This window comes from Mesoplodon bidens, assembly GCF_964165515.1.
Source record: "Mesoplodon bidens genome assembly, contig: HAP1_SCAFFOLD_397, whole genome shotgun sequence".
NCBI classification, from domain to species: Eukaryota; Metazoa; Chordata; class Mammalia; order Artiodactyla; family Ziphiidae; genus Mesoplodon; species Mesoplodon bidens.
The window spans coordinates 135,967-161,847 of NW_027672072.1; the positions used below are offsets into that span (position 1 = coordinate 135,967).

Consider the following 25,881-nt stretch of genomic DNA (forward strand, 5'->3'; position numbering starts at 1 on the left):
ATTTCGGCGAGGAGCATCCCTTCTATGACACGTATGGAGAGGCAAGGCTGGGACCGGCGCTGCCGGCGTCCTTTCCCGGTGGGAGCCCGCGTGTCCCCGCGTTTGGTCCGCCGGTGCCCCGGGGGTAGTGACAGGGCAGCTCCCGCCGCGTCCCACGCTGCCCCGGCGCCGGCCTAGCTCGCCCGGGGATCCTGACGGCTTCCCGCCTGAGATGGGGTTCTTCACCGGACTTCCTACCCTTTGTTGAGCCTGTAGTTTTATGCTAGACGGCACGCCTCCCGTGTGGCGACTGGGCGGAGATTTTATAAGCTTGTTTTCGTTTTATATGCTTTTAAAGAATTGCTTGGGGGCTTCCCTGGTGGCGCAGTGGTTAAGAATCCGCCTGGCAACGGAGGGGACAGGGGTTCGAGCCCTGGTCCAGGAAGATCCCACATGCCGCGGTGCAAGTAAGCCCGTGCGCCACAACTATTGAGCCTGCACTCTAGAGCCCGCGAGCCACAGCAGCTGAGCCAGGGTGGTGCAACTACTGATGCCCGCGAGCCTAGAGCCCCTGCTTTGCAACAAGAGAAGCCACCGCTCGCCGCAACTAGAGAAAGCCCGGGCGCAGCAACGAAGAGCCATAGCAGGCAAAAATAAATAAATTAAATAAGTTAAAAAAAATAGAATTGCTTGGGACCCTCGACATCACCTATGTATTCAGTGACCATGAGGAAACTAATGTTTGGGTAGTTGTGGGTTCCTCTATAAGTGTCCAGACTCTCAGTTATGATCTTAGTGCTCATCCCACCCCTTTGGGCTGCTTTATCAACAGTTAGAGGGATAATCTACTTAAGGAATTTGCTAGAAAAGGTGAACCCCGAGGGCTTGTATTTGCCAAAATTTCCCATCTTTTGGATGAGAGCCTGTTACTGTGTGACTGTAGTATTTGTCATGTGGTCTTGTTAGACCTTTTCATTCGTCTATTATTATCTATTTGGCATATCCTTACAAAACCTGTCCAAATGCATATGGAGTTTTTAACTTGACAATAGATATAATGTATTTATAACGGTATAGTCTGTCATGTTCATTTAAAGTTGTATCATTAGGCTTTTCCTAATTGCTACATACTAGCAGTTAAAGTTTAACATTGCCTGTTTCTTCTCAGGGTTTCCAGAAAGGAAGCAAAACCACAGACTTGTCAACTGGTAATGCTTTATACCTTCTTTATGATAGTAGATTCTGGACGGTTACTTTTAAGATTATATATGGTAATAATGTTTGGCTACATTTCCACTCTTTCTGATTTTAGATGTAAGCTATATTTTAGTAATATTGCTTAGTTTTAAGTGCAGATGTCTGTTAAGATGCCATTGTGATAACTAATATAGTATAGAGTAGGAAACTGTCCTGAGAGAGTAGCCTGTTAGAACCTGTTAAGGAGGCTTACCAGAGGGCTCTTGGTGAATCCTAAAAGGGAATGTTATGTTTGCTTAACATAAAATAGAGTGCAAAATCATCAAAGGTCTTATTTCATTACCACGGACTCAGAAATAAAGTACACTTTTTTGTTGTAAGTTTTCCTGTTGCTCCTTTAAAGGTGCCAAGTGGCTGACACATAGGTTAGATCGCCTTATAACCTAAAGCTCCATGTGTTTAGTTTGCTGTCTTCCCACGTAGAACATTAGCAGTTCAAAGAAGAGGAAGAGCTTCTAGAATCATAGCTAGATTAGCTGTTTTAAACAAATTTGGTGCTAGGTTTGGTTGAATAGATAGGATTGCATATTTGCAGAAAAGCTGGTTTTTATTTAGAAAAGTCTGAACTTGGTTCCACTGTGGGCCTGATGATAGTCGTGGGGTAGCAACAAGAACAATATAATTTTTGTTTTTAAAATCCCCATTTTCCTTTTAGTCAGAGGGTTTAGATACTTCCAAGTTCTGAAAGTGAAGCATAGAGTGAACCAGAACAAGTTTCTGGTTACAACAGACTACTTGCCACGTTAAAGGATGTTTCCAAGGAAGATGAGGAGGAGGAAGAGGAAGAAGACAGTGTTATAGATGAGACAGAAATGAATCTTGAAGACGGCGATAGTGACATTGTTGTGGAGGAAGAGACGGCAGTAGAGTCTACTGACATGCGGAAGAGTAAGTGTCTTTGATGTGGGTTTATCATCTTTGCAGGGACCACAGACAGATTGCCCCAGGGGCAGGGTGCCTTGTACCATAGAGCTGGGTGAAAGCACATGGATTCAAAGCAGAGATTCTTAACATTGTTGGGCTCTGTGATATCTTCAAGAATCTGATGAAAACACAGGACCCTCTGGCCATAAAAATGCAGAAATGACGTTTTTGCTTATGATTTCCAGGATTTCATCAATCCTACTTCAAATTCCCCTGATTGAGAGGAAAGGGAACATAATTCTGTTTTTGTAATGGTCTCAATTTATGAAAGAGATGATTGTTCCTGCCTTAGAGGAACCAAGTTTAGTGGAAGATAGACATAAAATATACAAAACTTTTCAAGCATCAAATCTGAATGGAACCGATAAATATAAGGTGTTAAAGAGGTGCAAAGTGGTCACATGCTGCCAGGGTACATGAGGGGAGGCTTCAGAGAAGAGCTGGGATTGAAAGCTTAAAGGAACTCTGTCTCACTCGAACATCTAGGTGACTATTTTTTTAAAAATTATTATTAATTTATTTATTTTTGGCTGCATTGTGTCTTTGTTGCGGTGCGCCGGCTTCTCACTGTGGTGGCTTCTCTTGTTGTGGCGCACGAGCTTAGTTGCTCTGCGGCATGTGGGATCTTCCCAGACTAGGGCTTGAAACCACGTCCCCTGCATTAGCAGGCGAATTCTTAACCACTGTGCCACCAGGGAAGTCCCCATAGGTGACTTTTTAATTTAACTTTAAAATCAACTTTATTGAAGTATGAATTACATTCAACAAGGTGTACCCATTTTAAGTATGTAATTTGATGAGTTTTGACAGATGTGTCTGTCTATATTGTCATCGCCAAAGTCAAGATACAGAACACTTCCAATACCTGCAAAAAGTTCCTTCTTGTCCTTTTACAGCCAGTTTCCCAGGCCTGGCATCAGGCAACCACTGACATGCTTTCTTTCACTATGTATTAGTGTTTTCTATTCTAGAAATTCATTTGAATGGAAGCACACAATAAGTACCCTTTTGCATGTGGCTTCTTTGGCTCCTCATGTTGTTGTGACTCATCCGTGTAGTTCATATTAGTAATTCATTTCTTTTTATTACTGGAATAGTAGTCCATTGTCTGAATATATCTGGGTAACTTTTTATATTCTGTTATCTTAATGCCTATTTGCCTTACTGTATTTTTGTCTCTACTTTAAGGTGTCACACACCATTCTTAGTATTTTCATTCATCACTTGTACTCGGATAAAAAAATCATTGCCTCAGACTTAGGGACTTTTTAAATTTTGTTGGTTTTCCATTTTTCTATCATGTTTTAGGTTTTTAAAAATGAAAAGTTTGGTTTTTTAAATTATAAAAGTAATATATATTTACTGTAAAAATTTAAGAGGGTAATATAGTTAACGTATATCTCCTCCACCCTGGGATGAACACCTTTAACATTTTATAGAACCTTCCAGGCTACTTTTTTATGGATATATGAGTGAATATATATTTGTGTGTATGTGCATAATGGCCTCATACATTTCTGTAAGTTACTTTTTTCTTTAATGATATAACGTGTGTAACTGTGGGTTCACATTAGCTTAATCACATAGTATATTCCATTGTAAATAATATGTGGTAATTTAATTAGTACCCCTTCGATAGAAATGACGAAATCATTTTTTCTAGTTATTTGTTATATCAACGCTGATTTGAACATCTTTACATGTACTAGGTCAGCAGTCAAGCTCGGTTTTGAAACTTATGTCTTCTACCTGAATTTGCTTAAAAGTAAATGATAGCCTAAGGAATTAGATTTCATTTGTCAACAGAAGTGTAATTATATTTATGAGTAGTAAATAATTTTACAAAATGTTTTATCAAAACTGCAGATGCGGCCTTACCTGCTGACCCTAAGGGAAAAGATGGGCACGGGCCACCTGGCACAGCAGAGGAATCCCCAGAGGAGTTTACAGATGCAAAACATGAGTCACTCTTTAGCCTAGAAACCAAGTTTCTCGAAGAGGAAAGAGGAGGCAACTGTTCTCTGAAAGCATCACAAGGTCAGAGCACAGCTCATGTTGTTTGAATTCAGCTGGTGCTTAGTATGGGTGGTTGTGGTCTAATACCTGTTAAATCTCTTGTTATTGGAATGAGCAGTAATAGAAACAGATAGTTTAGCAGCTAGATGTAGAGCTGGAAAGAAATGCTTCTCCGAGATCTTTTGTGTTTTTCAGGGTTAGGCAGTGTTGCGAGTGGGCGTGGCTGTTCATGAGGACAAACAGTTGAACAATGATAGCAGGGAAGGCCAGTTCCTCAAAGCTCACGATCCACAGCTGGGGTCAGGGGAAGACTTCTGATTTTCTTCCCCAAGCAGGGAAGGGAGAGAAAGAGGAGAAAAGTACTTTGCATTTTTCTGTCTATCCTTCACTTGCTCTTCCTTACTGGAGCAGTAATTTTACAGATTTGTGAGACCTGGCAGTGGCTAATCTGATTGGTCCTTATTACTAGGAAGCACCTCAGAAGCCAGAAAGCTCCACCCTGTCTCCCCAGTCTCTCTCTTTATTTTTGGCTGCATTGGGTCTTTGTGGCAGTGTGTGGGCTTCTCACGGTGGTGGCTTCTCTTGTTGTGGAGTGCAGGCTCTAGGCACGCGGGCTTCAGCAGTTGTGACACGCAGGCTCAGCAGTTGTGACACATGGGCTCAGTAGTTGTGGCTCACTGGCTCTAGAGCTCAGGCTCTGTAGTTGTGGTGCATGGGCTTAGTTGCTCCACGGCATTGGCAGGCGGATTCTTTTTTTTTTTTTTTTTTTTTGCGGTACGCGGGCCTCCCACTGTTGTGGCCTCTTCCGTTGTGGAGCACAGGCTCTGGACACGCAGGCTCAGTGGCCATGGCTCACAGGCCCAGCCGCTCTGCGGCATGTGGGATCTTCCCGGACCGGGGCACGAACCCGTGTCCCCTGCATCGGCAGGCGGACTCTCAACCACTGCACCACCAGGGAAGCCCGGCAGGCGGATTCTTAACCACTGTGCCACTGGGGAAGTCCCCATAGGCGACTGTTTAATTTAACTTTAAAATCAACTTTATTGAGGTATGAATTACATTCAACAAGGTGTACCCATTTTAAGTATATAATTCGATAAGTTTTGACAAATGTGTATATTTATATTGTCATCGCCAAAGTCAAGATACAGAACACTGGGCCATGCCTCTGTCCCCATGACTGTTACTTAGACAAGCCTGTGGTAGGCTGAGGCAGGGCTTTGCTGTCTCTCAGGTCCTGTGTCTTAGCCTGTGCCTGGGTGGGCACGTCAGGTTGGTCTCATTCTGGGTCCTGACTGCCTTTTTTGGTCCCAGTGCCATTCTTCAACCAGCGGTGCCACTGAAGTTGAAATTTTAATCCTCATTTGGTTCTGTTAGCTATTCTAGACAAGAGGAAGAAGTAGCAGGTAGAATTTGGGCAAAAACCGCGTTCTGAACTCAAAAAAAGTTAAAAAAAAAAACCCTGGAGGAAACATTAGGAGGCTTGACTATCCTAAAGTTTCTCTGGTTGTTTGGTCTGTACTGATATATTATCACCTAGAATTCTTATTTCCTATTGTTCACCTTTATCTTAGGTCTTAATATAAGGTGCACTGCATTTGAAGTTTTACTACCTGGGTCCCTGAATGGGTCATTTAACTTTGCTTCTTACATGAGTGGGGCTGGAAGAGAAGGTTGGGTGGCCAGTGCAGAGCACTGACCCTGCCATTTTGATCATTTGTTCACCTCAGTTGAGTGTTGAGCATTTACATTTGTCTTCCAGTGCAGGTTAAATCAGACGTGGTACCTGCCCTCAGGGATCTTGCAGTCTAGTTAGGTGAGGTAGGACATGCACATATATGTGTTGGTGTGGATAACTGAGGGCAGGGTGGGGCGCTTGAGAGAAAGTGATGACTGTCTATAGGGGACCAGAGATGGCTTCTTTGGAGCCAGAACTGTGCCTGACACAGTAGGCTCTTGGGAAATAGTTATTTATTGTGAGTCAGGGGGTAACATTCAACAGATACTATTTGGATATATAGAAATGCGGTGAACAAGAGGATAGAATTTTCAGTTAAAGGAAGGAAAGCCACAGTGGCAGAAGAATTTGAGAGCCATGTAATTCAAAAATTACATTAGAGAGGTAGGTTAGAGGTGTATGTTGAATTTCAGTCCAAGAAGTTTCTTCAAAGGTTTTTGAGGTGGGGAATAATGTGATTAAAGAAATGCTTTAGGGAGATGAACCTGTCAGAAACTTTTAAGCTCTGGACTGGGATAAATGATGGGGAAAGTTGATGGGGAAAAAGATGAGTTAACATCATGAAAACAGGATGTCATTCACAGGGGAAGACTGGAAAATCCCTGTCATTTGCCCTAAGTGTTCTAATATTCTTTATTTCTGAATTAGATCCATTTGCACAACATGTAAACAAAGAACTGAAAGAAAAAGAAATCCAGGCTGTTGCCACAAATCCCAAAACTACCCACCAGCTAAAAGTAAGCAGTGGTCTTGGGTTTTAGTGGTCTCCCTGAATGTATGATACACACCCGTGGCAGATGGCTTGATAGGGAGCAAGATAGAGGAAGACTGGAAGAGCCCAGTAAGGCACAGGCATAGCTAGAAAAGGCACTGGGAAGCTGGAAGGTGGGGACCAATAAGATAAGAATGCTTTGGAGACAGGTACACCAGGGTTTAGACCAACGTCTGCAAGGGGCTATCTCATGACCTAAGGCAAGTTAATCTACCTTTTTAATCTTCACTGTTCTCATCTGTTAGAGGGGGACAGTAATGCCTGCATCAAAATAAAGTAATTTAGTTTACTGGAAGACATGTACAAAGTGTTCAGTCAGACAGTAGCTACTGCTGTTCATTTGTTTGAAATATCTGAGATAAGTTCACACCTAAATTATTCAGTATGGAGCAGTTTTTGCTTCTTTTTTCGGTGATTTTTTTTTTCACCACTGATGCTATTCATAAGAATTGGTCATCCTTGTTTCATTGAAATTTTTATTGAGGTAATAATTATAGATGCAGTTGTAAGAAATAATACAAGGGTATCCCATGTGCCCTTTGCCCGGTTTCCCCCAATGGTACCATCTTACAAAACTGTAGTACAATATCACAAGTAGGAAATTTCCACTGATACAACCTACCTGTCTTATTCAGATTTCCTCACTTTTGCTCCTGCTCCTTTGTGTTATTTAGTTCTATACTGTTTTATCACGTGTAGGTTGCCCTGGCCACCACCACAGTCAACATACAGAGCATTTCCAGCACCATCAAGATCCCTCCTCTTCCCTGGTGCCATTTTATAACCACACCCACCTCCCTTCCCCCATTCCTAACCCTTGGTAACCGCTAATCTGTTCTCCATTTCTATAATTTTGTTATTTCAAAAGCGTTATATAAATAAAATCATACAGGTTGGCTTTTTTTCACGCAGCATAATTCCTTGGAGATTCATCCCAGTTGTTGGCATATATCAATAGTTAATTCTTTTTTATTGCAGAGGTCATCCTTTCTTTATTGCTAAGATCAGCAGTTTTGTGACAGTGCAAAAATTCCCAAACTGGTATTCCACAAAATACTATTCTTTTCAATTCTAATATATGTCTCCCCCCAAAAAAAAAAATCCAAAACAACAACAAAAACCTTGTTCCACGTCCAAGTAAATTTGGAAAACTCTGGGTCAAACGAAGTGGAACGGAGTCCTTGTTACAGGACTCAGCAGAACCTTTAGTGTCCGATCTGCATGTGACTCTCCCTGAGGGGGATTAGGTTTTGTGGTGGTTACCGAAGTTATTTGACCGTTGGGCCCCCTTTTCTTTTGTCTAGAGTAAATTTTGACTTCCTACAGTGTGGTCCACAGGACAGTTTGTGACCCACTGATCTAGTGAAGAGCTCACAAGGTTTCTAAAGTCAGAAACCTTGGGGTCTAACCCTTAGTTCTGTTCTCCTGTTTGTCTGAATCCTATAACCTCTGAACCTCAGCATTTCCTAAACTGCAAGAAGAGCATTATAGTGTTTAGCTTGTAAGGTTGTTGTGAGGATAAAGTGAGAGGATCTGTAAAAGGATCTGTGAAAGGCCTTGGTAAATTATAAAGCACTATATGAATGTAAGGTAGTATAATTCATTTCTAACTTAGTTCTTGATCATTTCTCCCACAGTGGCCCATCCTGGGCCAGCTTGCCTTTTCATCCAGGTTTCAACAGTTGGAAACCTTTAAACCCCCAAAGGACATTGACTTAAAGTCACTTCATCTCCAGAAGCCTCTGGAATCCACCTGGATCAAGACCAACAGCCAGTTCCTCTCTGGTCCCCCAAATTCAAGTAGCCCCTTCACACCCCTCCAGAAAGAGCTCTTCTTAATTATGAATTCTTACCGGGACCTGTTCTACCCAGAAAGGACTGCCCTGAAGAAAGGGGAAGAGATCCGCCACGTGTACTGCCTGCATGTGATAAATCACGTTCTCAAAGCCAATGCCCAGGTGCTTGCCAACAACAGCAGATGCCGAAGCCAGAAACTTGGGTTGGGTGATGATGATGACTTCAGGGACCAAGGGCTAACGAGGCCCAAGGTGAGTGGCAGCAGCAGAACTTTGCCCTCAGGGAGGCTGTAAGGCTCTAACATATGGGTCCTGGCACTTAGCAGGTTCTCAGACGGTTTAATGATTGGAATCATGAATGAGTCCAAGAATGAGCATATTAGATAGGCCAGGTAATGTCACAGCAGTGCTGCAGACAGCTCAGTGGACCGTCTCTAACAGCAGATGTAACTGGAAAGTGGAGTAGGAGGTACCTCCATGATAATTCTCTCCTTAAAGATAAACCCTGATCCTACATAAGTAACACTCCACTATAAATGTCTTCTTTGTGATTGTCAGAGCTGGATGGGACCTTAAGGAGCCTTTTATTCAATCCCTACATATTACACCTGTGGACAGAGACCCAGATTCGTAGAGGACCTTGCTAAAGAGAACCAGAGAAAAAGTAGCAGAGACAGGACTAGAACCAAGGATTCTCTTCACTAAGCCACATAAATATGTAAACCTTGGAAAACAAAATCCCTGTTTTGGCATTGTATCCTTATTACTGCTTAAAGTGATGATTACATTTATGTGGCTCATAAGCCTAAGCTCCAGTGGATTGGGAGCTTACATTGTTTAATTCTGTCTACATTTTTCATGATGTCCTGGAGCTAGATACTGTGCCACCCATACCCCCTTACCCCTTAGCCTCTGTGTCTATATTGAAGAAGCCTCATCTTCTTAGATTCTTCTCATTGGGCTTAATAGGATTTTAGGATTTTGATACTGATATGGCTCTTAGAGATTTCTTAGTCCAACCCTCTTGTTTGATAGTTGGGGAAACCAAAGCCTAGACACTTACTTAGTGTGACAGCCGGGACAGTAACTTGGCCCTCTTCAAAACTGATCCATCATCCCTGCACTGTACCAAACTGAATCACTACACCCCTCTGGCTGTGCTGGTTGCCTTTCTGAGAAACTATCTCAGAATCTTGAACATCAGGATAATAAGATTATCTGTTTCCATTTAGAATTGCAAAATAGAATATGAGGTAGATTACCCATGAATCACATTCAGAATTTGGTGAACTGCCTGATCTGACTGGGGTTATATCCATTGACTGTATTGTTTACACAAGGGTAGTTAGAAGGTAATCATTTGTTAAGCATCTTCTGTTTTTTTCCTCAACAGTTAAAATTGAGCACTTTTGGAAATGTTTGGAAAACTGAATCCTATATTTCCCATTGAAATATCATCTTATTTCAGAAATCCTTTATCATCATTTCTGAAAAATGTACTAGGAAATGTACTAGAAAAGTAATGATGCTTTAGTCCTTTCCTTACTAACTTTATTCTCTACTTAATACATCTAATTCATTTGTTCAGCATATTCCTTGGGTCTTACGGATCAAAATACTGAACTAAGTTCTGTGGGAGACAGAAATGAGTAACATTTCTTGTCCTCAAAGAGCTTTGTGTGTTTATGCCCTTGGGTTTTTGCTAATGGACACCTCTGTTAACGGCATTGACTTACCTCAAAGAGTATTTCTGGGCTTCCCTGGTGGCGCAGTGGTTGAGAGTCCGCCTGCCGATGCAGGGGACACGGGTTCGTGCCCCAGTCCAGGAAGATCCCACATGCCGCGGAGCGGCTGGGCCCGTGAGCCATGGCCGCTGAGCCTGCGCGTCCGGAGCCTGTGCTCCACAGCGGGAGAGGCCACAACAGTGAGAGGCCCGTGTACCGCAAAAAAAAAAAAAAATTCTACATTCTGCTTAAGAATTAACCCCTCCCCCACCCCAAGGAGCCATGAGATTGAAGTCCATAGGACATGGTGCTGTGGGTCGGAAAGATGCTCAGTCTTCAGTACTGAGCCAGGTCCTATGTAAAGGGGGTGACACGGATGTGGTCCTTGGCCAGGGGCTGTGGAACGGAGGGCTCCTTAGGTCCCCAGCAGGCTCACCTCGAGCTGTCCTTCCTTCCCCTTGCCCCTCCAAGGCTGCCCATCACTCCCTCCACAGGTGCCGATAGTGGTGCCATTCCGGGAAGCTGCTTTGCGGGTGGTACAGCTCTTCATCAGTCTTCTTGAGGGCGACAGCAAGAAGAAAATAATTGTAAGCAACAAAAAGAGGTTTAATGGAGAGTATGGCTCAGATCCCAAGGAGAGACCACCCAACCTGAAGAGGCCTGAGGATTATGAAGCTGTATTTGTCGGCAACATCGATGACCACTTCAGGACTGGTAATTCCTCCTTGTCAAAACTGAGACCCTGAGGGACCTGAGGTGTGAGGTGCACATAGCTGGAAGCTAGAAGCCTGGAATTAGGCATTCTTTCAGAGGGTCACTGTCTCAGCCTCCTAGCAGAACCAGGACGCATTTGAGACCACTCGTCTGCCAGGGGAGAGTCTTGCCTTGGCTAATGGGGTACATACTTGGCTAATGGGATGGAGTGTCTGTGAAGGCATGTATGAAAGGCACCTGCATGTTTATAACAAATGTCTCAGCATGCCTATAGCTGGTAGCTCACAGTCAATGCTACAGGGCTTCTTGGGGGAGTTGGAGCTGATGGGGCTGGGTGGGTCAGTCTGGGGAAGATGAATAAACTAGAGCATCTGTACGTAATGGACTTCCCTCCTGCCTGCCATGTGGAGTGCCCACACCTGAATTATCTCCACTCTGGACTTACTGACTCCCACCCAGCTTTGCACATTTTTGCTTGTTTGTCATTCAGCTCCCATGTACTTGGTTGCTTGTTCATTGAAAAAGTTCCTGGAAAATATTTATTAGTCACGTATGCCCATTTACCACTTATTAAGCATCTACTATGTGCCAGGCACTGTTAAGCTGGAGATATGGAATTAAAAGTTACTGTTAAGCAAGTCCAGCCTTAAGACAAATCAGACAGTATGGGATGAGATGTCTTACGGTTAGAGGATAGTGGGTGTTCTAGTTAAAAGTATTTAAAGCAAATATCCTTACTCAAAATGGGCTCAGGACTGTTAGGGAAGGCCTTCTGTTGGAGGTACCATCCATACTAAGTTGAAACCTGAGTCAGATTTAGCCAGGTACAAAGTGGAGCGATGAGAGTGGAAGAAAAAGTTTCAGACAGGAAATGGCAAGTGTGGAGGCATCAGGGTGAATAAACCGGCATGACTTAGGATTCAGAGGCTTTAGCATGGCCAGAGTGTGCAGTGCAAGGGGATTAGAGCTTATGGTTAGTTTTAAACATATGCAGGCGGCCAACAAGGAGCTGATAAATCAGTCTTTTGTTTAATTGATATATAATTGACATATTAGTTTCAGGTGTACAACATAGTGATTCAATGTCTATATACCTTACAAACTTATCGCAGCAATAAGTAAAGTTACCGTTTGTCACCATACAAAGTTAATGCAATATTATTGACTATATTCCCCATGGCATACATTGGATCCCTGTGACCTGTTCACTTTATAACTGGAAGTTTTATACCTCCTGATCTCCCCCATCCATTTTGCCCACCCTCCAACCCCGCCCTCCCTGCTGGCAACCACCAGTCTGTTCTCTGTATCTATCCGTCTGGTTTTTTGTTTTTTAGATTCCACATATAAGTGAAGTCACATGCTGTGGATATTTGTCTTTGTCTGACTTATTTCACTTACTGTGATACCCTCAAGGTCTATCCTTGTTGTCGCAGATGGCAAGATTTCATTCATTTATGGCTGAGTAATATTCCATTGTGTGTGTGTGTGTGTGTGTGTGTGTGTGTGTGTACCCACCACATCTTTATCCATTTGTCATCTGTGGACACTTAGGCTGCTTCCATATTCCATATTTTGGCTATTATAAATGTTTCACTGAACGTAGGAGTGCATATATCTTTTTGAATTAGTGGGTTTTTTCTTTGGATAAACACCCAGAAGTTGAATTGCTCAATTGTATGGTGATTCTATTTTTAATTTTTGAAGAACATCCATACTGTTTTCCATAGTGGCCGCACCAATTTACATTTCCACTAACAATGCACACGGGTTCCCTTTTCTCCACATCTTTGCCAGCATTTGTTATTTCTTGTCTTTTGGATAAGACCTATTCTGACAGGTTTGAGGTGATATCTCATTGTGGTTTTTTTTCTCTCTGTGCTTTGGTTAATAGCAACTTATAATACATGGTGGCTGTAAGAATTTATAACTCCAAAATCACAGCCTATCATTTTATATTATTTCATTTTGATCACAGCACTTACTAGCCACCTGATACATTCTTCTTTTTTTTTTAAATTGGAGTAGGTATAGTTGATTTACAATGTTGTGCTCATTTCTGCTGTATGGCAGTGACTCAGTTATACACATATATACATCCTTTTTTATATTCTTTTGCATTACGACATATCCCAGGAGATTGGATATAGTTCCCTGTGCTATACAGTAGGACCTTGTTGTTTACCCATTCTAAAGGTAATAGTTTGCATCAACTAACCCCAGACTCTCAGTCCATCCCTTTCCCCACCCCTGACCTTGGCAACCACAGGTCTGTGAGTCTGTTTCTGTTTTGTAGATAGGTTCATTTGTGCCATATTTTAGATTTCATATATACGTGATATCATATGGTATTTGTCTTTCTCTTTGACAGACTCCTCTTAGTATGATAATCTGTAGTTGCATCCATGTTGCTGCCAAATGGCATTATTTTGTTCATGTTTATGACTGAGTAGTATTCCATTGTATATATGTATCACATCTTTATCCATTCATCTGTCAATGGACATTTAGGTTGTTTCCATGTCTTGGCTATTGTGAATAGTGCTTCTGTGAACATAGGGGTGCATGTATCTTTTTGAATTATAGTTTTGTCCAGATATATGCCCAGGAGTGGGATTGCTGGATCATATGGTAATTATATTTTTAGTTTTCCAAGGAAACTCCATACTGTTTTCCATAGTGACTGCACCAACTTACATTCCCACCAACAGTGTAGGAGGGTTCCCTTCTCTCCACACCCTCTCCAGCATTTGTTATTTGTAGACATTTTAATGATGGCCATTCTGACCAGTGTGAGATGGTACCTCATTGTAGTTTTGATTTCTCATTGTGATTTTGATTTGCATTTTCCTGATGACTGATGTTGAGCATCTCTACATTTGACTGTTGGCTATCAGTACGACTTCTTTGGAAAAATGTCTATTCAGGTCCTCTGCTTTTTTTTTTTTTTTTTTTTTTTTGCTGTACGCGGGCCTCTCACTGTTGTGGCCTCTCCCGTTGCAGAGCACGGGCTCTGGACGTGCAGGCTCAGCGGCCATGGCTCATGTGCCCAGCCACTCCACGGCATGTGGGATCCCCCCGGACCGGGGCACGACCCCGTGTCTCCTGCATCGGCAGGTGGATTCTCAACCACTGCGCCACCAGGGAAGCCCCCTCTGCTATTTTTTAATTGGATTGTTTGGGGGGTTTTTTTTGCGGTTTTTTTTTTTTTTTGCAGTACGCGGGCCTCTCACTGTTTTGGCCTCTCCCATTGCGGAGCGCAGGCTCCGGACACGCAGGCTCAGCGGCCATGGCTCATGGGCCTAGCCGCTCCGCGGCACGTGGGATCTTTCCGGACCAGGGCACGAACCCATATCCCCTGCATCGGCAGGCGGACTCTCAACCACTGTGCCACCAGGGAAGCCCTGTTTGGGGTTTTTTGATAATGAGTTACATGAGTTCTTTATATATTTTGGATCTTAACCCCTTACTAGATTTGCAAATATCCTCTCCCATTCAGTAGATTGCCTTTTTGTTTCATTGATGGTTTCCATCGCTGTGCACAAGCTTTTTAGTTTGATGTAGTCCCATTTGTTTATTTTTGGTTTCATTGCCCTTGCCTGTGGAGTCAGATCCAAAAAAATATTGCTGAGACTGTTGTCAGGGAAGTTACTGCCTATGTTTTCTTCTGGGAGTTCTGTGGTTTTCAGGTCTTATGTTCAAGTCTTTAATCCATTTTGAGTTGATTTTTGTAGATGGTGTAAGCTAGTGGTCCAGTTTCATTCTTTTGCATGTAGCTGTCTAGTTTTCCCATCACCATTTGTTGATGAGACTGTCTTTTCTGCATTGTATATTCTTGTCTCCTTTGTCATAGATTAAGTGACCATATAAATATGGATTTATTTCTGGGCTCTCTGTTCTGTTGATCTGTGTCTGTTTTTGTGCTATTACCGTACAATTTTGATTACTGTAGACTTGTAGTGTAGTTTAAAATCAGGGAGTGTTATACCTTCAGCTTTGTTCTTCTTTCTCATAATCAGTTTGGCTATTCAGGATCCTTTGCACAAATCCCCAGGATCCTCTGTACAAATTTTAGGATTATTCTAGTTTTATGAAAAATGTCATGGGTATTTTGATAAGGATTGCATTAAATCTGTAGATTTCTTTGGGTAGTATGGACTTTGTTTTTGAATTTTATTTATTTCTTTATACAGCAGGTTCTTATTAGTTATCCATTTAATACATATTAGTATATACATGTCAGTCCCAATCTCCCAATTCATCACACCCCCACCCCCACCCCCACTTTCCCCCCTTGGTGTCCAGTATGGACATTTTAACAGTACTAAGTCTTCCCATCTATGAGCATGGTGTATTTTTTCATGTTTCTGTCATCTTTAATTTCTTTCATCAATACCTTGTAGTTTTCCAAGTACAAGTTTTTTACCTTCTTGGTTAGATTTTTTCTAGGTAGTTTATTCTTTTTGATGCTATTGTAAATGGATTGTTTTCTTAATTTCTAATAGTTCATTATTAATGTATATAAACACAACAGATTTTTGTTAATTTTGTATCCTGCAACATTACTAAATTTATTTATTAGTTCTGACAGTTTTTTGGTGGAGTCTTTAGGGTTTTCTCCATAAAGTATCATGTCAACTGCAAATAGTCAGTTTTACTTCCTCCTTTCCAATTTGGGTATCCTTTATTTCTTTTTCTTGCCTAGTTGCTGTGGCTAGGATTTCCAATAATATGTTGAATAAAAGTGGCAGAAGTGTGCATCCTTGTCTTCTTCCTGATTTTAGAGGAAATGCTTTCAGCTTTTCACCACTGAATATGATGTTAGCTGTGGGTTTATCGTATATGCCTTTGCTAGGTTGAGATACGTTCCCTCTATACCCACTTTGTCAACCCATCCTTGCATCCCTGGAATAAATTCTACTTGATTATAGTGTATGGTCCTTTTAATGTATTGTTGGATTCAGTTTGCTAATAATTTGTCAAGGATTTTTGCATCTGTGTTTATCAGGCATAGTAGCCTGTACATTTCTTTTTTTGTGGTGTTTCAGTATCAGGGTTATGTTGGCCTCATAAAATGAGTTTGGAAGTGTTTCCGCCTCTTCAGTTTTTTGAAATATGTTTGAGAAGGATAGGTATTAAATCTTCTTTAAGTATTTCGTAGAATTCACCATGAAGCTCTCTGGTCCTGGTCTTTTGTTTTTGGGGAGCTTTTTGATTACTGATTCAATCACATTACTAGTAATTGATCTATTCACATTTTTTCTTCATGATTCAGTTTTAGAAGATTGTGTGTTTCTCGGAATTTATGTATTTCTTCTAGGTTATCTGACTTGTTGGTGTATAATTGTTCGTAGTAGTCTCTTATGATACTTTGTATTTCTGTAGTGTCAGTTATAGGTTCTCTTTCATTTCTGATTTTATTTGGGCCCCTTCTCTTTTTTTCTTATTGAGTCTGACTAAAGGTTTGTTAATTTTGTTTATCTTTTCACAGAACCAGCTCTTAGTTTCATTGATCTTTTTTTTGTCTCCATTTCATTTATTCAGTATTTCTCATCTGACTTCTATTATTTCCTTCCTTCTTTGTTGGAAGTTTTTTCCTTTCAGCATATTTGAACATATCATGCCATCTCCTTCTGGACCACAAAGTTTCTGATGAAAAATCAGCTGATATTCTTATGGGGATTCCCTTGTCTGTAATTAGTTGTTTTTCTCTTGCTGCTTAAGATTCCCTCTTTACCTTTGACTTTTAACGTATTAATTATAATGTGTCTTGGTATGAATCTCCTTGGGTTCATTTTGTTTGGGACTCTTGGTTCTTGCTGGACCTGAATGTCTGTTTCCTTCACCAGGTTAGGGACATTTTTAGCCATTATTTCTTCAGATAAGTTTTCTGCCCCTTTCTTTCTCTGTCCTCCTTCTGGGACCCCTATAATGTGGGTGTTAGTGCCCCTTTCTCTCTCTTCTTCTGCGACCCCTTAACACCGATGATAGTACACTTGATGTTGTCCCACAGTTCCCTTAAACTGTCCTCATATTTTAAAAATATTTTTTCTCTTTGCTGTTCTGTTGGGGTGATTTCTGCTACCTTGTCTGCCAGGTCACTGATCTGTTCTTTTCTACCATCTAGTCTGCTGTTGATTCCCTCTAGTGTATTTTTCAGTTCAATTATTATAATCTTCAGCTGTGTGAGTTCTGTTTAGAACTTGCTTATATTCTGTCTCTTTCTTGAGTTTCTCACTGTGTTCGTTCATTCATCTTCCAAGTTTGGTGAGCATCTTTAGGACTATGACTTTGAATTCTTTATCGGATAAATCACTTACATCTGTTTCATTAAATATTTTTTCTGGGGTTTTATCTTGTTCCTTCATTTGGAACATGTTCCTCTGCTTCCTCATTTTGCTTGACTCTCCGTCTTTGTTTCTGTGTATTATGCAAAACAGTTACTGCCCCGTCTTGAAGGAGTGGCCCTGTGTGGGAGATGAACTGTATTTTTAACTTTTTCCTAGTTCTTGGTCATCTTATAAACTCTCTCTGTTTGTTTCACTCCCATGGAGTCTAGAAATGCAGTCCCACCCCCATCTGCCTGAGCCTGGTGCTCAAGGAGTGTCCCCTGTGTGGGCTACATGCGATTGTTGCCTCAGGTCATGTCCCGCGAGTGGCATGAGATGGGGTAGGCGTGGCTGCTCGTTGTCCATGTTTGTCAGTGCTGCACACAGGCAGTGCAGGGCCGTGGGGTAGGGGGTACTCACCCACCACCACTGTTAGCAACTTAGAGTGAGAGTGCAAAAAAGTGGCACCCACCAGTGCCATCAAGGTAGAGGGAATTTGTAAAAATGGCATCTGCCAGCATTCTGTCCCCAGAGAGAGTCCCAGCCAACTTCTGCCCCTCTGGTAGATGCTTTAAGATTAGCAAGTGAATCTCCTTCACATATGATCTGGGCTCTTTACAGACTGCTACTTGTTGCTTAGGAAAGAGATGTGGGCAGGAAATATAAATTTTTGTGATGATAATGTTAAAGCCATAATTAGTGAATATATTTATCCAAAGCTTTATGTAGAGTGAAAGAGAACTTGTGGGTGAATCCAGGGATTTGTTGAAGAGCTCTTTGAATATGGAAAAATAGATAAGAACCAGGTCAGTAATAGAAGTAAGTGTTAAAGTGATAGAAACCACCAGTAAGGAAAAGAACATTTCAAGGAGGGTGTGCTTATGCATTCGTGACAAGAAACACTAAAGTGCCATTGAATTGGTAACTGAGAGCTGTTGGTGACCTTGGCAAGAGTCATTTCAGTGGTGTCCTGAGACTCAGAGGCAGATTGCAGTACATTAAGGAGTCAGTGGGAGATTTTAAAGTAGAGATAATTTTTTGGAAGGTTTGCCAGTGAAGGAAAAGAAGAGGGTGGGAGCTAGAAGGGACCGTAGATGCAAAGGAGGGATGATGATGATGACGATGATGATTTTAATAATTAAAGCAGTTTGAGCACAATTACATGCAAAGGGGAAGATGTGGAAGGTACAAGGGGAGGCTGCAGTTGGAGAGGGTGGAAGCTAATGGCTTGGTGGTGACTCATGAACTGATGTGTGCTTGGCTGTTTTGTGTATAGGGGTGGCAATACTGCAGAGAAGCATCTGACTTTATGCCCCCTTCTATTCGTCAGACATCCTCATTGCCTCCCCCCTGGGCTTGAGGACCATCATTGGTGGAGAAGGAGAGAAGAAGAGAGATTTTGACTTTCTGTCTTGTATTGAGCTTCTCATCATTGATCAAGCTGACATTTACCTGATGCAGAACTGGGAGCATGTCTTGGTAATGCTGGTCATTAACATTTAGAGACAAGAAGCTCAGTGGTTTGAGTCTGAAATGGTTATTAAAGTCCAGATTAAAACTCAGCTTGGAAATGGAAATATTCCACATTTTCCAATTTGAAAACGGGAAATGTTGTCCCCTCTTCTACCCACAAGTTGGTCAGTAAAGTATCCAGAAAGATTAAAATTCTTGTCAACATTTTCAAATCTCCAGAAAAGATTTCTTCCCCTTAAAAGTTGCTTCTAGTAATAGACCAGTTTAGTGTGGTTGGTTGGTTGGTTGGTTGGTTGGTTGGTTGGTTGACTGATTGAAATCCCTCCTCACCAGGAATGTTTTTATCTAAAATAGTTCCTCCTATTTATGCTCGTTCTCTTTTGTTTGGTCTTCAGTGGAGATGGGAAAACATTGCTCATGATTTCTTAATTTGTGATGTTTTACAGAGAAACGTAAGATGTTTTTGTCCCCCTACTGTAATTTGTAGTATAATTTTTTTCTCCCTCTCAACATACTCTGCAATGTTTTGGGGTTTAGGATTGTGCTTTGGAACAATCCTCATCACAGAACTATAGGTTTATTTTTATAAGGCATGTGAGCATTTACCTTTTCTACAACCCCAGGACTTGGAGTAAGTTTGGGACAGATAAAGGGGAGTCCTTATTTATAAAGTAGGGAATAAACTTATGGTACTTGTGACCCTTCAATATACATTACAAGGTAAAAATATGATTAAAATAGAACAGGCATGTCGATGGTTGAGTCATCTTTATTTTGAGCAAAAGGCACATGTAGTCACTCAGGGAATTTTCTAACGTTTTGGGAACCAAGTCATGGAAGGACAGCAGCTCTGTTTTCCGTGTCATTTCCCTTCTTGTCCAAGTCCGGAACTGAGTTGCTTACAGAGTGACCAGAGTGGCATTTCAGAATTTCCTTGAAAAGAAATATTCTGTATAGGTCGCATCTTGATCCTTTTTGAGAGATCCACAAGGTGGCCAGTTTGAGCTTTTCTTCTTGTTCGCTTGACTCTGGGCAAGTCACTCACCCATCTGAGCCTGTTTTCTTGCTGTAATTTGGGAGATGATAGTATCTACTTCATGGGGTTAAATAAGATGATGGGCTTATAGAGAGGTTAGCAACGCCCAGCAGGTAAGTGTTCAATAAGTATTAATGGAGTATTACTTCTGCTCAAAGCAGTTGATGAGCCACATGAACCTACTGCCCTTGGACTCACATGGGGTGGACTTTTCTCGAGTGCGCATGTGGAACCTCAATAATCGGTCCAAGTACTATCGTCAGACGCTGCTGTTTGGGGCCCTGCAGGATGCCCAGATCAACTCTGTGTTCAACAAGTACTGCGTCAATGTGCAAGGCCAGGTGGGTTCTCTCCTTCTTTCTCTGAATTTTCATGAAGTATTGTGTATTGTTTGGGTCATGAGGCAGAAGGAGAGGACAGCATTTGGTCAACAATGGGGATAGCTCACTTCCTAATGTTCTCACTGACACCTGGCAGGTGGCTGTGAGGAACGTCCCGATGACAGGCTGCATCAGTCATGTCCTGGTGCAGCTCCCACATGTCTTCCTGAGGATGGAACCTGAAAACCTAGCTTCAGTGATTGATGCCAGGTACCCTCCCCTGTCCCATTGGATCCCTGGGGGTCACAGAGAGGGATTTTACTTGGGCATTCAAATTTAGAATTGTATTCCACGTTGGCTTTCTTAGTTACTGTTTACGAAATGAAATGAGATAACTGAATCCAATCATGCCATTGACAGAGGAGGACACTGAAGGCCAGAGAAATGGTGTGTTGTCCTAGTTCCAATAGTTCTCTGACTTACTTCACTCTGTATGACAGTCTCTATGTCCATCCACCTCACTACAAATAATTCAATTTCATTTCTTTTCATGGCTGAGTAATGGACGTTGACACTTTAGAAGATTACAGGCCAGTTACTTTGGGTGGTGTTTCCTGTCAGATTAGGTTAGGTTAGGTTTAGTTTATGCATCTTTGGCAGGAGCAGCATAGAAGCAATGCTGCGTCTTCCTCGCTGCATCTCTTCAAGCGGTGCATGATTTCCACCTGTCCCATCATTATGACACTAACTGACCACTTGTTTAAGGTGGTGCTTGCCAGACTTTTCCACTATAGAATCACTTATTCCCCCTTTATTAATTTATATTAATATTACAAGTATGGATTCTTCAGTTTGTATTCAGTGGGTTGTAATTGGTTATTATCGTTATTCCTTTAGATGCTTAAATGGTCTCTGATGTGGCCAGCAGGAACACCTTCAAGCTGGCTCCTGTGTCGTCTTGACACATCCCCCTTTAACTTGGGCATTTCTTTATTTTCTGACACTATAAGACATTCCAAGTTTGTCTTGTACTTTCCCTATTCCAGCCCTGCTTGCTTTAGTGGAAAATTATCTTAAAGCGAAGATTTGAGTGCTAAGTGTACCCAGTACTGTTGTGGAGCCACTGGTCCCAGGCCATCTCAGTGGTCAGAGTTTGGGAATATCTGCATGTGTGTATATGTATACACATACCTATGTGCCCATGACATCTAAATTTATTTCTGTATCCATATATTGAAAACCATGAATTTATACCTTACCTCCAATTTCAGACTAACAACACAGGGTTCCTTTTGTTTTCTCCCTTTCCAAACTTGTAACTCCCTTGTCAGATAGACATGTGGCTCCCATTAGGCTCAGTGGAACAACCCATATTGGTACAGATTTTCTTCCTCTTGGACATGCTTAAAATTGCTCATCAAAAAAAAAAGTGAAATCACTTTTGGGGTACTTTTCCTGCTAGATATTTAAATAGGCATTTTTATTTGTCTCTCAACATGGAGAGTAGAACTATTCATTCCATATATAGATGGGTTCCTAAAGTTTTGCAAATTTATAGGCTTAAGCCAGCCAAACTCATGGTACAAAGAACATTTTCTTAAATATATATTTTTAAAATGGAGTACAGTTGATTTACAATGTTGCATTAGTTTCAGGTGTACAGCAAAGCAAATCAGTTATACATGTATCCACTCTACAAAGAATTGTCTTATCCATAGAGTGCCCTGTGGTTATTGGCATATTTGTGCTGTGTTTACCATAGAGCCTGTGTATTATGAGAAAAGAAACGAGTTATTTGCCTAGTTCAGAGATATGAGGAAGAAGGGACTCTGATTACCCCCATCTTCTATTTCCATATTCTTTTCCCTGTGAATTGTAGCTAATTCATGGCTTTCATTATCACTATTCACAAGACTCTCAAATCTCCATCTTCTCTGGACCTCCACTCACATGTGAGCCTGGATTTCAAGTCTATGTATAGCCCCAGAAATACATGTCTTTTTTTTAAGCATCCCTACTGATTTTAATGCTAGCTTGTAGCCAGCTAACTGCTTCTCGCCTACAGAGAACACTGAGGGTTTCAAGTGCGAACCAAGCAGTATTGCTTCTGTTCCTGGCTCAGCACCTGGGAAAGAAGGTAAGCCTCAGCAGTGGCGCTGGCTCCTGAGTTGATTGCAAAGAGTTGACTTTTTGGAGTGGTTTCATCAAAAGCATGCCTTAACGTCAGGTCTCTCACACAAAATAAGGGAGAGAAGAGGGTCTACTGGACCACGGATAACAACACCTGAGCTGGAATTATACACAATCTTGATATTTCTTAGCAAGGCTCATCTTCAGCAAGCAAGTACCTATATAGTGCTGGTAGAAAACAGACAAAGGAATGGTCCCAGTCCTGGGAAGAGGTAGAATTTTAAGGTAGGAAGAGGAACTTAACCAGAAAGTAAGAGTTTTAAACTTTTTTTTTTCTTCCCATAGTAATAACAACTTAGCACTTTTCTCTTTGAGGGGAAAAAAGCTTTGAGTCATGAATGCTTTCTGCAGCTGGCTGCACCATATGCAGTATTCAAAAGACAAGAACTAGCTAATCATAGAGAACCAGCGGCAGCTTAACAGCCCTCTGCTGGCTTCCAAAGGGCTTATAATTGAGTGCAGATGGTCCCGGCAGGATGGGTATGAATCCCTGCTGACTCCTCACATCCCAGAGGGCCAAGGGGGGCTCATGAAGCCTCCCAGCCCTGATTGTGCCCTCGTGGGAGCCACTGAGGAAGGAGGGGAGGCAGGTGGTGTGAGAGCCTGCTGGCTGCCTCCTGCCCAGCCTTCCCTTGGCTGTGTGGACAGATCTTCAGGCTGCAGAGTGTAGCTTTGATGAGTCTAGGGTCTCAAGATTATAGAAGTCCTGGGGTAAGGGAGCAGGGTTGGGGGTTCTTTATACTCATTGGAAGAGCCTCATCGTGTAACCTGCAGGTGGCTGCAGGGCGCCAGAGCCTCACGGAGGAGGGGTGTGGTGGGCACTGCACAGACTGCTGCTTTCAGGGAGCATCCTCCTGGGGGTGGGGCCCTCACAGCCGGCCCGGCCTCTCCTTCCCATCTCTTTCCCAGCTTCTCTCTTTAAAGGAGTCATGGTAGTCATCCTTGCACCATTCACAAAAAGCTTTTCTGGCTTTTCTAGCTAAACAATTCTAAACAAATTTCAGTCTCATTCAAAAAAAGAACTTTTCTAGCTAAGTAGAATTCTAAACAAATTTCAGTCTGCTTTTAATACCAGAGTCAGTGAATTGGGAGTAGATACACAGATAATCCAAGATTCATGTAGTCTTTGGAGGGAGAAAGAGAGAATGAACCTACCACGTCTAGCTGACAGCACAAGGTGCATTTCTTTCTAAAGACTTGTATTTCTTCCTCTTATACCATATGCTCTAGCCAGAGCTGCAGTAAAATTCTATGTATTTTATGTCCTGTTTCTGAGCTGAACACGCGTTCCTATCCCCTCATCGATTGCCTTGTTTCTGTGAGGACCCTCCTTTCTTCAGATGTGGGAAGGAGTTCTCTCTGCATTGCTTGCATTTCGGTATAATTCCTGGATTTGCCTTTCACCTCTGGCCACGTTGCCATCATTCCTGTGGGAGGTGAGAGCATGAGAAAGAACAGAGGTCTGGACGTCAATCAAACGGGCTGGCTGTCTCAATAGTTAAGAGTCCTATGCGCCAAAGGAGTCAGGGCTGAGACTGGATTGCTACAAGGCTTGCTCGCCCTGCACAGAGAAATCTGAACCTGGTGGGCAGCTCCACCTAGGTGTCACCCTCACTGCTGGGCGGAACACCTGCACTTGCTTGTCCTCCTGGCTCCCACAGTGGGCGGGGCATGGCACAGGCCGGGCCAAGTTGTCATGGTCTTCAGGCTTGGGCCTCTGCAGCTGGCTGGGACTGGTGGGAGCTGTAGCCTCAGCTGACAAGGGCAAAGAAGGCAGTCTTTGCTGCTTGGCTGATTTGGAAGCTGTGCCGAATTCCTGCCCATCTGTTCTCCCAACTGAGCCAAGGCCAAAGCTGTCTAGCTCTTGCCAACCCAGGGAATGACATGGAGCCCTGTGTCCTGCAGCCCTCATTCTCACTGCACCCTGCAGCCCCTCTCATCTGTCAGTTTGACTCCCCACAGAGATGGCCCTGGGCTCACAGCTGCTGTTTGCCCACAGATGTTCATGGATTTCTGCCTTTTGTGTTCATCATTTTTCAAAACCGGCCCTGAGCTGGGTGCTGACACCAACATTACCACCAACCCACTGTGGCTCTGTGCAGGTCCTCCTGGCCACCTCTCAGCTTTCTCATCTTTAGAAAGCGGGGTACAATCTCCACTATCCTGACAGAGGGACATGAGAGAAAGTAGAAGAGACTGCTGTTGTTTGCCCTGTACTCGCCTCCTACTTCCCTAGTAAGAGGACCCTGGATTTTATTGGGTGACAAAGTGCCCAGTCCCCCTTGCGGTAGGGTGTGGCCAGGGAAAAGAGCACTAACCTTGGGGCAGACTCTTAGGAGAGCTCTTTGAAACTGGTAGGAACACCACTTTTTCCTCTTGTTCTTCCCTTTTTCCTGCCTGCAACACAGAAGTGATGGTGGAGCCAAAGGGCAGAAGGAGCCTGGCTCTCAGGTCATATCCTGAAGCTGCATCCCAGCTCTGCATGGTCTCTCTTCACACTTTTCTGTGAAAACCTAAATCCCTCATTTGTTTCAGCCACTGAGGCCAGGCAGTATTGTTGGCCTCAGGCTGTATTGCCAAGTCCTAACGGCTACAGAGGACAAAAATGGGATCACAAGTCCTGAAGTCCAAAGGCTCTGCCTATTCTTTCTTCTTTCTTCTTGTCTCTGCAGGAACCAGCATAGAGACTGTGCTTCAAGGTTGACGCCTGGCCATTTGGTGACAGTGCGGAGTGAGCGCTAAGACGTGTCTGGCTTTGTGCCATCACTTCCGTCATCTCCAACCCAACTGGATCTGTAAGAATGAGGGAGGACATATGTCTCCTCATAGGGTTTATGGAAACTGATGGTGGCAGAAAAATAACTGGCAAGAAAACAGACTTCAATTCTCTGAAAGTTGGCGACCACCTGTTTTTCATTTCTTCAGGTGTATTTCAAAGCAAAACTAGGAAATGGGTCCAGATCCCCAGTTTGGCAGCAACTTAGAGGTCTTGTGGTCCAATCTGCTGCTTGACCCCTGAGTCGCCTATAGGTTGTCTCTGAGAGGGAGATCAGCTCAGTGCGTCGTGACCACCTAGAGGGGTGGGAGGGAGAAGCAAGAGGGAGGGGATATGGGGATATATGTATATGAATAGCTAATTCACTTTGTCATACAGCAGAAACTAACACAACATTGTAAAGCAATTGTACTCCAATAAAGATGTTAAAAATAAAAACAGGACTATCATACAGAGTGAAGTAAGTCAGAAAGAGAAAAACAAATATATATTAACATATGTGGAATCTAGAAAAATGGTATAGATGATCTTATGTGCAAAGCAGAAATAGAGACACGGATGTAGAGAACAAATGTATGGTTCCAAGGGAGAAGGGGTGGTGGTGGGATGAATTGGGAGATTGGCATTGACATATATACACTATTTTTTTAATACTTTTTTAAACATCTTTATTGGAGTATAATTGCTTTACAATGGTGTGTTAGTTTCTGCTGTATAACAAAGTGAATCAGCTGTATGTATACATATATCCCCATAGCTCCTCCCTCTTGCGTCTCCCTCCCACCCTCCCTATCCCACCCCTCTAGGTGGTCTCGAAGCACCGAGCTGATGTCCCTG

At 42.5% G+C, this 25,881-nt stretch overlaps 1 long non-coding RNA gene and 1 pseudogene across 4 annotated transcripts in view; one reads left to right on the forward strand and one right to left on the reverse strand.

Annotated features, from left to right (window-relative positions):
• Positions 1 to 24,580, forward strand: LOC308610608 (U3 small nucleolar RNA-associated protein 25 homolog; annotated as a pseudogene). Its single transcript has 12 exons — positions 1 to 31; positions 338 to 446; positions 1,148 to 1,187; positions 1,892 to 2,124; positions 4,027 to 4,197; positions 6,563 to 6,651; positions 8,324 to 8,734; positions 10,701 to 10,920; positions 18,526 to 18,728; positions 19,917 to 20,099; positions 20,236 to 20,348; positions 22,144 to 24,580. The product of its transcript is annotated as a U3 small nucleolar RNA-associated protein 25 homolog (transcript).
• The window catches only part of LOC308610610, a 93,978-nt gene continuing 72,320 nt past the window's right edge, over positions 4,224 to 25,881 (reverse strand). Inside the window, exons 2-4 of one of the 3 annotated variants that reach the window (XR_014014592.1) lie at positions 24,587 to 25,340; positions 10,219 to 10,763; positions 4,224 to 5,558 (exon numbers count right to left, since the gene is read on the reverse strand). This is a non-coding gene — a long non-coding RNA (uncharacterized lncRNA). Of the gene's footprint in view, positions 5,559 to 10,218; positions 10,764 to 24,586; positions 25,716 to 25,881 lie in introns of those variants that run through there. The other 2 variants (XR_014014593.1, XR_014014591.1) reach the window with 2 other exon arrangements.